We start from the raw sequence: 16,246 nt of genomic DNA on the forward strand, positions 1-16,246 counted from the left end.
ACTTCTCAGTAGTTACCGGATCCTCATAATAACAATTGGTATCAGAGCACTAGGTCCTCTTTGTACAAAAGCTTAATCGCTTGAGGTAAAGATCCGAGCCTAATTCACTTAAAGGCTTAACCACTTGGGAAGGATATCAAAGGATAACATGCAGAAGGTTCAATTAGTAAATGAGAGCTTTCACAAAATCTTGCAGAATTTGAAGAAGCCTATGATGAACTAATGGTCAAGTACAAAGCTTCATTGGCTAAGAGAAAAGAGTTGGTTGAGAAGTTGATGGAACTTAGTGAAAACAGTACATTTGATGAAGCAAACATTGATGCCTTGGTTAATGAGGTAGAAAAGATGAATGATGATAAGACAAATCTAAGGAGAGAGTTGGAAGCCCTTACCATTAGGATGAGTCAAGAGTTGGAAGCCAGAAGGATAGCTTAAGACACAATAAGAGATAAGGAGGGTGAGATCTTAAAGCTAATCTAGGAGATTAGTACCTTGCATGTACATCTTCAAGATGAAAAAAAGGAAATACAAGCTGATATAGAAATGGCTATGTCTCTTAGAGAAAGTCTTAAAAAAAGAATGGGGAACTTACCAAGGAGCTGGTTGATGCAAATGAGTTACTAGCTAAATTCAACAAGAGCACTGCTATGCTTGATGAGCAGATTAAGTCACAAAGGCATAATGGAGATACATGTGGCTTGGGATACACAACCTTTGAACAAGGAGAGCCATCTAGTACTAAGGACACCATGCATGATGCCAAAACTACACCAAAGACTAAAAAGAAGAACACTGGTAAGAGAACGTACAAACAAGTATATTTTAATTGTCATAAGGTAGGTCATAGTGCAAATGTTTATAAAAGTAGATCCAGTACTTTTGATGGATATAGACCTAATGCATATGAAGGATATAAGCCTAGTACTTTTAATGGATAATGCTTCAATTGCAACAAGTATATGCATAGAGCTATTGATTGCAGGTTGGGAGTGAACAATCATAGATCTTACATAGGTCATAGGTCTAATGGTGAATGACAAAGATCTTACAATGACCGAAGGAACCCTACTTGGTAGAGATCTTAGAATGACCAGAGGAACCCTACTTGGCAGAGACCTTATGTGAACTGGTCTAGTCCATATGAAATGGAGAATAGATGGAATGTGACATGTTCAATCTGTCACAACTATGGACATGTTGCTATGAATTGTCGAAGGAGAACTGGTACAGGAAATGCTAGACCCTAGAGAGAATATAGAATGGCATGTTTCCATTGTCACAAACCGAGACACCTTGCAAAGTTCTGTAGACCTAGAATGAACAAACCGGTTAATCAGTTTGTTGATCAGAAAGGAAAGAAGCAGGTAGATGTGGAAGAAACCAGAAGTGAGATGAAGAAGATATGGCAGAAGAAAAGTGAGGGGAAACCATCAGAGGACTCCAATTCTTCACTTGGTGTAGGGAATCTTTCACCAAATAACTAAGCTATGATGAATCTTAGGGGGAACATATTGTTAGATCCATTTCCGGACACCCTGAATAGCGTGCAGTAAGTCAAATCTTCTTGTTTTGATGCAATATGATGTTAAAAAGTAATTTTGAGATATATTTGGTAAATTGAATGTGATATGTGTGTTGGTATCAAGTTTTAGAGTTGAACAGTGATTAGGGTATGTTCAATCGGTATGGAGAAAGACAAATAAAAAGGTGTTAGATAGTCGCATGTTTCACTTATAATTTTTGAGAACACATATAAATCTAAACATAAAAGAACTTTTGATTGCTACCCTGGCAAAGTTGATAGAGCATTGTGGAAGAGCATTCACACTAGAAACCCTAGTTACAAAGAAATCTGATGATACCAACAAGTTTGATGTTGTTGAGGAACAAAAGCTAGTGATTATTGAACTGGAAGTTCAGATTGATGTTGAGCAGAACAGTGTGGAGGATACTGCTCAACCGGTAGAAGATGAAGATGATAATGAAGAAGAACAAGAAGAAACTTCTATACCGAAACTGGTTATACCTAAATATGTAAAGTTGAATCACTCGGCAGATTAGATAATTGGAGACAGGAATGCTGGAGTTCAAACAAGAAGAAAAATTAGAGAAAGTGCTTGTCTGATTTCCATAGTTGAACCAAAGACATTAAGAGAATCTCTTAAGGATGATGATTCGATATAGGCTATGAATGAAGAGCTTGATCAAATAGAGAAGAACAACACTTGGTCACCTGTCCCCAGACCAGCCGATAAAAATATAATTGGTACTATGTGGGTGTTTAGAAACAAATTGATTGCAGATGGTGAAGTGGTTAGGAACAAGGCAAGACTAGTTTGTAAAGGATATGCACAAGAAGAAGGTGAGGATTATGGAGAAACCTTTGCACCGGTTACTAGACTTGAAGGAGTTAGGATGTTACTTGCATTTATAGCATTCAAAGGTATTCAAGGTTTACCAAATGGATGTTAAGTCTACATTTTTTAATGGAATTCTAGAAGAAGAAGTATACATTGAACAACCAGATGGGTTTTCATTAACTGAATACAAGGACATGGTGTGCAAATTTCATAGAGATTTATATGGATTCAAGCAAGATCTGAGTGCATGGTTTGAGAGACTCCTTTCACATCTAATAAAGATTGGATTATAGAGAACCAATGAGGACAACAAAATTTACTTGAAGACAGAAGGAGATAAGTTATTGATTATAGAAGTATTTGTTGATGATATCATATTTGGAGGAGATGATGACATGAGTCTAAATATTGCAAAAGAGATGAAAAAGGAGTTTGAGATGTCTTTGATAGGTGAGATTAAATTTTTCATTGGTTTGCAGGTACAATAGGTCAAAGGAGGCATCTTTATCAATCAATCCAAGTATGTGAAGAATGTATTAAAAACCTTTGGAATGGAAGACTATAAACTAGTTGGAACCCCTATGATTATAGGTTGCAGATTATCAAAGGAAGATGATTCAGATCTAGTGAATAAAACTGAGTATAGATCAATGATTGGGAAACTACACTATGTTGTTCATAACAGACTGGATATTGCTCATGGGGTTGGTATACTGTAAAGATTTCAGAATAATCCTAAAGATATTCATATGGTTGCAGTTAAGAGAATTTTTAGGTATCTTAGAGTAGCTATTGATTATGGATTATGGTATCCATACAAAGGAAACTTCTCTTTGAAGGTATTCAATGATGTTGATTGGGCATGAAATATTGATGATTGGAAGAGCACAACCAGTGGCACATTATTTCTAGGAGGAAGACTGGTATCCTGGACCAGTAAGAAATAAAGTTGCATTTCTTAGTCTACAGTAGAAGTGAAGTATGTGGTTGCATCTATGAATTGTACACAAGCAATATGGATGAGACATGTATTGCAAGGATTCAAGGAGACTATGATAGAACCAGTGATCATATATTGTGATAATATAAGTGCAATAATTATTTTAAAGAACCCTGTATTGTATGCTAGAACAAAGCATATTGAACTAAAGTATCCTTTTCTAAGAGAGAGAGTGCAAGAAAAGACAACCAGGATGGAGCATGTGTCTAGTAAGGAGCAGTTGGCTGACATATTCACTAAGCCATTGCCTAAGGCTACCTTTAAATATCTCAAAGGCAAGCTAGGGGTTATACCCCTAGTGAAGGTCAACTAAGATGTTGTTGAGACATCAATCCAGTGGACTAATTGAAGATATTTCACCGTGGATTGATGAGAAGTGGGCTACTCCTTAGGAGGAGCAACTGAGATGGAGAAATCAGGAGCACCAGAAGATCGATTTGACACTTTGCAGCTTTGGCATTGTTGTCAAAGGGGGAGATGAAAAGTAAATGGAGAAGAATAATGATAGGGGGAGAAGTAAAGTAAAGAAGGAGAAGAGCAAAGAAGATCTCGTACAACATTCATAACTGGAACTCTTGCAGTTATGTATGGTGAGTGTTCAATTTTGCATGATGAGCTTTTGATGAGTTTTTGGTATTGCTATTTTGGTGTTGCCATAAATGCAAAATGGGGATATTATCAAGGCATATTGTTGGCATATTTGATGAAGGCAATAAAGGAGAGATTACTGGCATATGGAGATGTTGATGAGATGAGAAGATAACCGGTAAAGTTGGTAAAGTTGATGGAGATTGGTGGCTAGATGATGATGATATAGTTGTAAGTTGTTTGATGAATTTATTTGTGTCATCATTGATGGCAACCATGTTTGTTGAGTCATCTAAGTCATCTAAGCCTACTGGTAAAGCCTGAGCAGTAGAGGAATGTGTTAGACAACAAAACTACTAAGTTGCAATATATTGGTAAACAACAACAGTGTGATGATCAAGACACCTGCATGGACGATTGGTGAAGAGTTAGATGTTGCAGTGTGGAATATATGTTTATGACATTTGCATGAGTCTATGATTGAAATCACATTAGCAAATTTAGTATATTGAGTGAGTTATGATTTATTGTCATAAACTCTGTGAAGAAGAATGTATACTAGGAACACATTTTTAACCGGTAATGATTTTTGGTTTGGCGGTGTATCTTATCATGTTCATAACTTAGTGATGGCGTGTCAAAAACCGTGTGTGATGATAAGATTTTATTTAAGCATGTACAAGGATCAAATTTATTGGGAAACAACAAAGTGCTTAGCAGAATGTGACAAGGATTTGATGGCTTATCAAATTGATGTGTGGTGATGTGCGGTGATAATTCAATGGTAGAAATTGTCTTGAAATTTGTTGTAATTATCTATAAATGATCTGTGATGATGTAAAATGTAAATTCAATGTATTTTGAATGTCGGTAGGGTTTTGTAACCGACCTAGTTGAAAAGTGTATTTAGGTCAAATTTTGAGAAGAGATTTTGTGTCGGTGATTTGAGGAGAAGAGTGTACTAAACCAGATTGAAGAGTATGCATGTGTGTAGCAGAGATTGAGGTGAAAATGATATGTACTAGCAAGCAGTGAAGTGTTGTGATCAGATTATTTGCCCCATTGTTCCCTAATACTTACAGTAGTTTGAAATCCCTTAACCGGGTAGAGTTTAATAGGTCATATTTGTAAATCCCTTGATCGGGTGGCTCATTAGCTTGAGTTTAAAATCCTCTAGAAAGGTTACTCCTAACAGGACTAAGGTAAAATCCCTTAACTAGGTGACTCCTAACAGGGTCTACTCTTAACCGAGCATATTGTACAGCTCCTAACTGGGCTAGGCCTTTAATTGAGAGCATTCTGAAAGAGAGCAAATATTTTGTGGGTGCTAATTCCCACTGTGGTTTTTCCCATTTGGATTTCCACGTGAAAAATCTGTGTGTTCATGTGGTGATGCATTGTTGGTGTGTGGATTTGATATCTTTACTTTATTTGCATGTTGATAAACACTTATGCGAGTGGTTGGTAAATCTTCTAATCGGTATGTTTGATTAGTTATTGGTACTAGTTTTTGAAGTGTTTTTGAAGTATTATCAAAGTTGTTTAACTACTGATTCACCCACCCCTCCTCTTAGTAGTTACTAGATCCTCATAATAACACAAGGGCTTCCTACCGAAGGGAATATATCTTGCTTACTTCCACCAAGGTCCCCATAATGGGAAGTAGTCAAACACCATTGATCAACACCAAGGGGAAAACAAAAGAAACTACCCACATAGGGCTATTAACCATGGCCACACCAGGCCCATGAACCACCACCAGAACGCTATGCAAAGATAGGATAGAAACAAACAACCCATGACCATCTTCATCAGCCTCTCCATCTTCCACCTTAGAATCCCTCGCAACGCTTCCACCACTTGACACCCTAGCTCCCCCTTCCCCACTCCTACTCTCCATCTTTAACTTATTGCTATACAAATCTATATTAAAAATAAAGGTTAGTTTATAGTTTAGTTAATAAATAAATGCAAGCTATTTTTGAAAAGTTATTTCTATAGGTAGTTTGTATTAGAAACCAATGGTTATATATACAAATGAAATATAATGTAACTTGATTATGCAACCGAATCTAATAAATATCTCTTTTATGTGTCTTATTCTATTCAACAATAGTTTACTTTTTCTAATATATTATTTTTTAATATGGTATTAAAGAATATTTCGTAATAGGACTCTAAATTTCACTCCACTCATGATTTGTTTGTCAAGTTAATTAGGGCAATGACTTAGTGGATACTAAGGACCTCTAGGGCCCCACTATCTTTTTTTATCCCCATCTACTTGTTGTAAAGTCAATAATTAAACGACTTGCATGAAATATGGAGTTTATATCATTTACTCTTCTTGCAATTTTTTTTAGCAATAATAGTGGATACCACATATCACACAAATATCTCATTGGCATCCACTATTAATGTGCATCATCTTTCTTTCCTATTGTGTATATTCTCTCTATAATGTTTTCTTCCATAATATTCATTGTGTCTATATCAAAAGTTGCAAGGATCCATGGGGTTGTGGAAAAATGTAGGAGAATAAGGTGGTTGAGAAATTATTATTTTTATCTTTCAGTTATGAGGGCTATGAGGGTTTGATTATTTTGATTCTATTTTATGAATATTTAGTTTGTGCAAAGGAGGAATCATGTTCTCATTAGGAGTCATTCTATTGTTGGTATATTGTTTCGATTTTAAAATGATAGTTTAACAAAGTCTGTTTAAAACTGTGATATTTTTATTATTTATTCACAAAACTCAAAAATTCATTTTTTGGAAAGCTATTGAGTAGAATCACAGAACCAGAAAAAAATTTGAGAATAATAATCATATTTATTTTGTAGTGTGATAAAAGACACAGGCATTTCAATTGTCAATTTTAATTATTTTTATGGAGCCATAGGGGTGTAATAGATTTCGTATTTTAATTTTGTATTTTTTTCCTTCCATGTTTATTTTTTAACTTTTAAATAGTTAGATGCATGATTTTTAAGTTTACAATTTACAGAAATTGTTTTTCTTCAATCTAATTGGCTCAAATAATTTGCATCTTATTACCGGAATTATTTTGAATCTGTATGTAAATATTTAAAGTTTTTTAATCTTTATTTTAGTTATTATCATGCAATTTGATAATATTAAAGTTTCATAAGTTTGTTACTACAATGACAAAAAAAATTGCCTTTATTATTGAAACTATAAAACTAATTGAATGATATAATAATTAAGATTAAATGAACTAACTTAAAAAATAATTTAAAACTATGTCAAGTTACATAATCTATACATAATATTAAATCCCAACATTAAATATAATTAAACACTACACCAAATGTTATAGTAACTCTAAACATAATTAAACACTAAACCTAATTCAATTGTAACCATTATTATATGAAATGCTAACCATAACAATAAACCAAATTGAGTTGTAACTATAAATGAAATTGAACACTAATAACCTATTCATTGATTACAATTAATACAGGATAAATTAATAATCTCTTCTATTTTCTAATTGCTTGCAAAACCATATTCAATTACTATTACAATTATCTCTTAGCAATTTTTATATAAAATTATCTAAGATAGATATGCTTGTAAGTATTTCATATCTATAACTCTTTACTTACATAGAGTTAAAAAGTTTATATTATAATTGTGAGTATCTTTTCTCTACATATCAAATTTTTATCATTTAAACACTTTTTAAATATAAAATAATTTAAAAATATATATTTTTTATTTATAAAAAATAAAAATGAAAGGTAATGTAAATTTAAAAATTATCAATAATTTTTACTTAAAAAATGATTCATTTGGATTTCAAATTGAGAAGGGATTGAAATATGATATCATTTTTATATATAAAAAACTACAATAAATGAATAGAACAAAAGGATATTTTTCATATTGTAAGATAAATGACAATATATTAACAAGTTGTAAGATATTTAACAATTTTAAGAAGAATTTGGATAATTCTTGACACATCCATCAACAACCAATATATGTTCTTTTAAGCTCCAGCAAGATATGAATTTTCTATTGAGCCACTTCAATCTAAGAAGCACCAACATAATACCAAGTTTCCATAGAGGCACTTCAAGATTTGGGATCCACATCTCCTGCAATACCCAAATAATGATTTATTAGAAATGTATAAACTTATAATAAAATAAATATTAACTTATGGATATACCTGATCTACAATTATGTTATTTTTGAGCTTCAACATGAAGCACCAACATAATTCCAAGCTTCTCTATAAGCAATTCAAGGTAGAGGAATTTTTTTTTCTGTAATATCATCCAAATAAAGATTATTCAGAAATTTATAATCTTAAAACTAAAAAAAATTATGTTGTACAAATAAAAGAGACACTTCAAGCTAAAGGATAAAATTTGAAAATTTTCAAGTAATATCATCCAAATAATGATTACTAAGAAATGTATAAGCTTATAATAATAAAAAGATTATTTTGTTTAGAAAACATATACACTTGATCTAGAATTAAAGAAACAACCTAATAGTAGTGATTATATAAAAACATTGATCATAATTTATAACATACAAAAAAAATTTATTAGTAATAAAAAATTATTCAATTTTTGTTAGATAATCATAATGTATACAAAATCAATATAAACAAAATTTCAAAAAAAATATTACTTAATACAAAGACATTATGTAAGAAAATTAAAGAAAGTGAATATTGAAGACTTAAAAATGTTCGTCTTCTTTAATGGTCTTCCTTTCCATGATTTTTGAAATATCTCCTTCTGATTTTTTCTATCTGTCTTCACATCTTCATTTTCTTTATATTCATTTATAATGTCTTTGTATCACATAACATTATCTTAAAACTTAATTCATATTAACTTTGTATACATATAACCATCTAACTAAAATTAAAATTTATTATTACTAATTAAAAATATAAATTTAAATTATTTTACATAATTAATTAAATTAACACATCATTAAAATGCTAAATATAATCATTAATTACTTTTATCTCACCTCAACTTGAAATATAATACTTTTTAATAAAACCATAAACTATAGACAACATATTTTATAATATAAAACTATATAAATCGGAAGTATTAGAAATATCTGGGAGCCGTGCACCCTGCAATAAAAAATAAAAATACATTTAACCGTAAATCGGCCATGGCATATAAAACAAAAAGTAATGATTTAATGCTTTGACCAAACATGCCGCTCCATGATTTAATGATTTCCTGCGCAGAACAAATACACAGACAATATAAAGAACAGCGCAGAACAGATATGCAAATCGCAGAATATAATGCAAAGGCCGTACAAAATGTTTAATCGTAAATCAGGCAGGCCGTAGAAAACAAAAAGTAAAGTAATGTAATATAATGCTTTCAGCAAACATGCCGCCTCCATCAAATACCCACTGCAGTTTATAGAGGGGTAGGGGTGCCATACTTGATATCTGCAGTCTTAAGAAAGACAATGAAAAGATTTGGTTCAGTTCATGTGAACATTACACATTCTCACCCCACGCAAAAAAGTTCAAAACATTATCACAATTCCATTTATAAGAGCTTCTATAAGCTTAACATTTTTCTGAAACGTAAGTGTTGTACGAAATCATTTAGAGAATACCAAAACGACAGAAATGTACAAAAGTGGACGCTAAATTTCCACCATGTAGTGGGATGAATTAAATGGACATTTGTAAGTAAATATGTTTTCAATGCTTCATCAATTCGGTTGTGGAGAACGACATCTACATCAAAAACGAGCTGTTAGACGTACACACCATAACCAGAAGCACCCGCCATTTCCTGCACAACATGGAAAATTAACACAAAACGTAGACTATAGGTAAAAACACTTCCTCGAAACACTCTTAAAATGCACACAATATATACAGAGACCTATCAAACACTTGAAAATGCAGAGTAACTCCCTTCAAACACCCTGTGACTCTCAGCGCAGACCACAGAACAGAAACACAGAAAGGAAAGAGTCCCTTCAAACACCCTGTGACTCTCAGCGCATAGCAGAAACAAATTTAATTAAAATTCAAAGGATAATTTGTGCAAAAATAAAAATGAAAGCCTAACAAGACAACTTTAAGAGACTCACAACACACAGAGAGTCGTGTGTTTTTTCTATGAAAAGTGGAGCGGTGGGAGTGGGTTTATATAGGAGGGAGAGTAGGGTATAAACTCCCCTGGCCTTCACCTCTCCAACACTGCAAACGCACCACGCAAGTTGCCCTGACTGTACCCAAGGACACAAGAGGGTGTTCGAAATAAAATATCTGCATCAGCTCTCATCTATCTATAGAGAGGAAGAAGAAAGAGGCTAAATATAGCCTATGAAACAAATCATCTATCTATATAATAATGGAGATCACAGTGGATATTATCTAATATTAAGCTTCTTGAAACTCCCACCAGTTTCTTCTTTTCCTTCCCGATATTCGATGTCAGTCTACTGCACGACAGCCATATCGGAAGCCACGTAAACTCTGGAGTCACATTTGGGCCATTTTTGGCCATTTTGAGCACAATTTAGGACAAATACCTAACGATTCATTTTCCAGAGAGAGAAGAAGATAGAAACGACAAGCATCAATCTCAAAGATGTCCCAATGCCGACAAACCACGTTTCATCATGAGTAGTCTTTTATTGTACGCCCCACCTACCATTCCTTTTGTAGTTGTCTTGTTAGGTGGCTTTCTTTACTTTTGGTGAATATGCAGATGGGGGTTCTTGGCTAGTAAAGGTTTTCTGAACGATTGGTTTAAATTTGAAGGGCATTTCAGTATGATTAGAAGAAACAGTGAATGGATAAAATATTGACCGAATGATGAAAAATAGTAGATTAAATGAATGGAGAAAATGTTCTTGTTTTTTTATGTCAAAGGCGTTTATTTGCAATGGATAAAATTATTCTTCAAAATTAATGATTCAAAGTTTTCAAAAGCTCATGAAAGATGATTGAAAGCGTTTGATCCATTGATTTTTATCATCCTGTGAAGCACATCACACACACAAAGTAGGATTTGTCGTGCCTGTGAAGTGTGATACCTGCAACTGCAACACAGACACTCAATAGATCATTACAAGCATGGTTAACAAATTAAAAGCAAATGAAAGATAAACCATGACAAAGCGAGCTATCGCCTCTTAAGAGATGCGCGCATGGATTTGGTCTCAGATCTGGATAAGCAATTCAAGTGACTTGACTACACCTAGATGGAGGATTTGAAATGATAATGATATACAAGATAGATGAGATTGATTATGCTAGATTGATCCAAGAGTCTAATTAAGCTAATGATATGCATGATTGAGCTATGATGATGATGCAATTAAGCTAGAAAAGAGATTGATTAAGCTACATGATTCAACAATTATGCTAGAAAATGATCAAATTAAACTAGATCTAAGATGCAATTGCCTATAACAACAATGCTCAAATGATATGCTAGAATGGATATATGCCTATAGTAACAATGCCTAAGATGAAAATGAGATGGGATCCTTTGTGCTCCAAAATGAGGGATATTTTTAGGATTTCCAAGGGCAGGGGTGAGGTGGTAGGAATCAACGGTCAAGATTGAGTCTGAAGATATCAAGGGTGAAATTGGAGGAAGGGAAACTTGTCATCTATGTGGTGACAAGTGTCAAGGAGCCTTGCTCATAAGAGGGCAAGTGTCCAAGAGGGGAGACATGTGACCAAAGTGCCATGTGTCTCAAGAGGAGAATATCCACACCATAGGAGGTTAGGATAAGGAGGTTAGAATGTGGAAGATAGGATAGGGTTAGGCAAACCCAAGGTTAGGTGGAATAAGTTAGGTTAGAGGAATGGTTATGTTAGGTGGTTAGAAGTTAGGAGGCATGTGGGTAATTTGAATTTGAAAATTCAAATGATAGGAAAAGACTAATTAATTTTCAACAACTCATAAACTGATTTTTTTTAATTAATTAGGGGATTAGAAGAATTGATTGAAATGGGGGGAGGATTAATTAATTTTAATTAATTAATCAAAGGGGATAATTGAAATGAACCTATTAAATAAATCCTTAGATTTATTAATAAATAGATGAAAGGGAGAATTTAATCAAATTTCTAATGAATTCAATTAAATTTGGAAAGGGGATTAATTAAATAATTGCTTATTTAATTAATTATCTTTAGACCATTTTTAAGTGTATACATTTTGCCCCTCTCTGAAGTGAGGTGTGATGATGCATTGATTCAAAGAATAATCTCATTTTGATGATGATATTGGTTTGATAGAATTCCCCAGACATTAATTGATAAGTTATGGTACAATGATGCCCCGTTGGAAGATCAATTGAGATAATTGACTTTTGGCATGTGTGGAGTGTTACGAAATTGATATCCCAATTAGAAATGATCCGATTTATGCAATTTTGTTTGATGAAAGTGCGAGTTCTACAATCACGGTGATGCAGTTCTTGAAGTGATGATTGATAAAGTTGGATTGATTAGATTGATAAGATCGAGATTCAGTCTCATTTTAGGAATGACACCTCCTGTATAAGAAGAAGATTATCAAAGCGTTTGGTTTCAGGAACGATATATCTTGTATAAGACTTGATCAGAACGTCTGGTTGCAGGAAAGATACATCCTGTATAAGACATGATAGAATAGATTTAGATGCGATCGATTGATAGAATTGATAAGGTTGATTGAGTAGAGAATTGACATTTTGTTGATATCAGGTTGCAGGAAGATTCAAATAAGCTGATGTTGGTTCTGTTGAGGGGGTAACATAAGATTTGCATTGGGTCGACAATATGGGAAGTGAGTACAAAATGACCTTATGGGATCCCATGCAAGAGTGAAATGCAAGCTAAATGCAAAGCTACGATCGGACCAGTCACTAGGTTATTGCATTTTTTCATCATTGAGCTTTTGCTTTTAAAATATGGGAAGTGAGTACAAACATCGATGGTATAATTAAAACATGATGACCTGAGCACTACTATCCTGGATTTTGATATTGCAAGTTAGTACAAGCATCGAGGTATAATTGGATCAAGATGACTCAAGTGTTGCTTGCGTAAAATAGGCAGTATTAACCATTTCTATACGCAAATCGAAAATGTCTTCGATGATACTCCAATGATCATGTCCTAAGACAAATTTGCACATATTAATGATTAATTTATAGACAACAGACAAGAAAAATATCATGTTCCTTCCTTGTTCCTCTAGTCAGAGACATCCTAGAGTCACTCAAAAATCATGATAGCGAAAATCAAGATAGAAAAATTGAACAATCATGTTAAAATCCTTATCCAAAAGATATCATCCATTGAAAAGTGTGTGATGTGCTTAGATTGACATGTGATAGTTTCATGGTTGACAATTTGATCTCGTGCTCAATGTTCGATGTCTCTCAGTTTTCTCTTAATAAGAGTTACTTGACTATTGTTCATCTTGTTTGATTAAGCTCAAAATGATCGATAATTTTAGCCCCAGCTAGGTGCAGGATTTTTCCTCGTGTCTAGAAACAAAGTCATTATGATATACCCAATGATCCAAATCACGATGAGAAATCACCTGTGATGACTACATATGTACAAAGGCTTTATTATGGATATGAACAACGCTGACAGAAAATGAATGCAAGCGGAAGGATGCATGAACTAATAGATTGAAGAGCTAGCTAACAGATAGCGCTTTTTTGCCAGGTTTTCACCATCTATTTTTATTGTACTTTTTCTCATATTTGATTTTTTTAATTATTATTTTGTTTGTTTTTCACTATTTTTATATTTTCTGCTTTTCCACTGTTTTTGGATTTTTCTTCTTTTTTAGACATAAAAGTTCTTTAGATGCATATTATTGACGGGTTCCTTGAGCTAATCCTCGTCCTATGTTGATAGCTGATATGCTCCTAACCCAAATACTATGTTGTGACCACAAATGGACCTAACCAGTTTGGTTCAAACTTCCCTTTCTTTTCTCGATCTTGCTAGTTGCATGGACCTTCTTTGAGTACTAGTTCTCTAGCTTGAAATATTCTCGATTTAACCTTGTGATTATAACTGTGGCACATTCTTTGCTGATATACTTTTAAATGATCAAAGGCATGTTTTCTTCATTCATATATCAATTCTAGCTCTTGCAATCTAGATACAAGTTGTTCTTCATCTGAGATAAGGCCTTTTAATGATACTCATAGAGAAGGTATCTCTACTTATATTGGTAGTGTTGCTTTTGATCCATGAACAAGAGAGAAAGGTGTGGCACCCGTTAGTGTGCAGATACTGGTATAGTAGGCCCATAGAGAAAGATTCAATTGAATATGCCAATCTCTTCCAACATCATTCACGGTCTTTTTAAGGATTTTCAGAATGGTTTTGTTTGATACCTCTGCTTGCCCATTCCCTTGTGGATAGTAGGTTGTTGAAAATCTATGTTGGATCTTGAATTTCCCACATAGCTCTTAGACATCTTGGTTCTTGAACAATTGCCCATTATCACTAATAATGGTCATGGGTATTACATAGCGACAGATGATGTAGTTCAAGATAAATGCATCAATTTTTTTTCATGTAATATTGATGAAAGGTACTACCTCAATCTATTTTATGAAATATTTTGTAGCTACAAGGATGAATTTGTGACCATTGGATGAAGAAGAATTTATCTTTCCTACTAGATCAAGACCCCATTGGCAAAAAGGCCAAGATGTTGTCAAAGCATGAATTTCTTGTCCTAGTGTATGAATTAAATTTCCATGGATCTGACATTGTTTGCATGTTTTATCTATCTGAAAAGAGTCTCATTCCATAGTTGGCCAATAATAACCCAAGTGTATGAGTTTTTTTGAAAGGGTAAGACCACTTGAATGAGTGACATAAATGTCGTTATGGACTTCATGTAAGGCCTTCTTATATTCTTCTTGTTCAAGACATCTTAAAAGAGTACCATCCAGACCTCATTTAAAAAGGGTATCCGTGACAAGAGTATAATGGAAGAATTGGCGAATAAAGTTTCTCTTTTGGTTTTTTGATAAGTTAGGAAGGAGGATATTATCTTTCAGGTATGTTTAAGTTTGGCCATAGCGGGAGGAATCATGCCCAACAAGGTGACAGATAGTTTGGGAATAAGGACAATTATGTGCAGGGCAAAACAACTCTTCTAGCAGGAATTCGTAACGTTCTTGATTTTCCTGTGTCTGAAGTAGAGAAGCAAGTATTGCCATGGTGTCTGCTGCTTTGTTGTCATTCCTTGGAATCTACTAAAAATTTATTTCTACAAAGTATTTCTTGACATCATCAACCATCTTCTTATAAGGCATTAACTTTTCATCCTTTGTTTGATAATCGTCATTTATTTGATTGATGATGAGCTGAGAGTCTCCAAAGACTTGAAGTTGTGTAATGTTCCATTCTATAGCCTTTTTGATACCTGTAACCAGAGATTCATATTCTGTTGTATTGTTGGTGCATGGAAAACTTAATTTGTATGCTTTTGGAATTGTATGACCTTGTGGTGTGATGAATAGAATAGCCGCTCCTGATCCATGTTGTGTATATGAACCATGAAAGTATAATTACCATATTTTTGTGGTGACTGTTAGGATATCAGCATTGGCAAACTCAATCTGTAAAGGACGATCGTCTTGAAGTGGTGCCTCTTGTAGTTGATCTGCAATGAATTTCCCCTTTATAAATTTTCTATCAACATACTCAATATCAAACTCGCTTAGAATCATAATCCATTTTGCTAGTCGTCCTGTTAATGTTGCCTTGTTGAGCAAATACTTCAATGGATCAATTTTAGCAATCAACTGGATGGAGTGACATAGTAGATAGTGTCTTAATTTTTGAGAAGCAAAACCTATCGCCAAGCATTCTTTTTCTATTGGTGAATAGTTGATCTCGTATCCTACTAATGTTTGGCTGATGTAGTAGATGTCTCATTCTTTTCCTTCATTACCCTATTGTGCAAGCATAACTCCTTATGATACTTCGGTGGTTGATACATAGATTAACAATGGCTTTCCTGGAATTGGTGACATTAGGACGGGTGGTTGCATGAGATAGGCTTTGATCTTATTGAATGCATCCTCACATTGATGGTTCCGCCTGAAATGAACATTTATATGCAATAGATGAGTAAATGGTTGGCATTTATCGGCTAGTTGAGCAACAAATTTTCTGATTGACTATAGTCTTCCTTGAAGTGATCTTAGTTGACTGATATGTCAAGGAGATGCCATTTCCATGATTTCTTTGACCTTAGCAGGATCTACTTTGATA

Source organism: Cryptomeria japonica, chromosome 5 (assembly GCF_030272615.1).
Source record: "Cryptomeria japonica chromosome 5, Sugi_1.0, whole genome shotgun sequence".
Classification (NCBI taxonomy): Eukaryota; Viridiplantae; Streptophyta; class Pinopsida; order Cupressales; family Cupressaceae; genus Cryptomeria; species Cryptomeria japonica.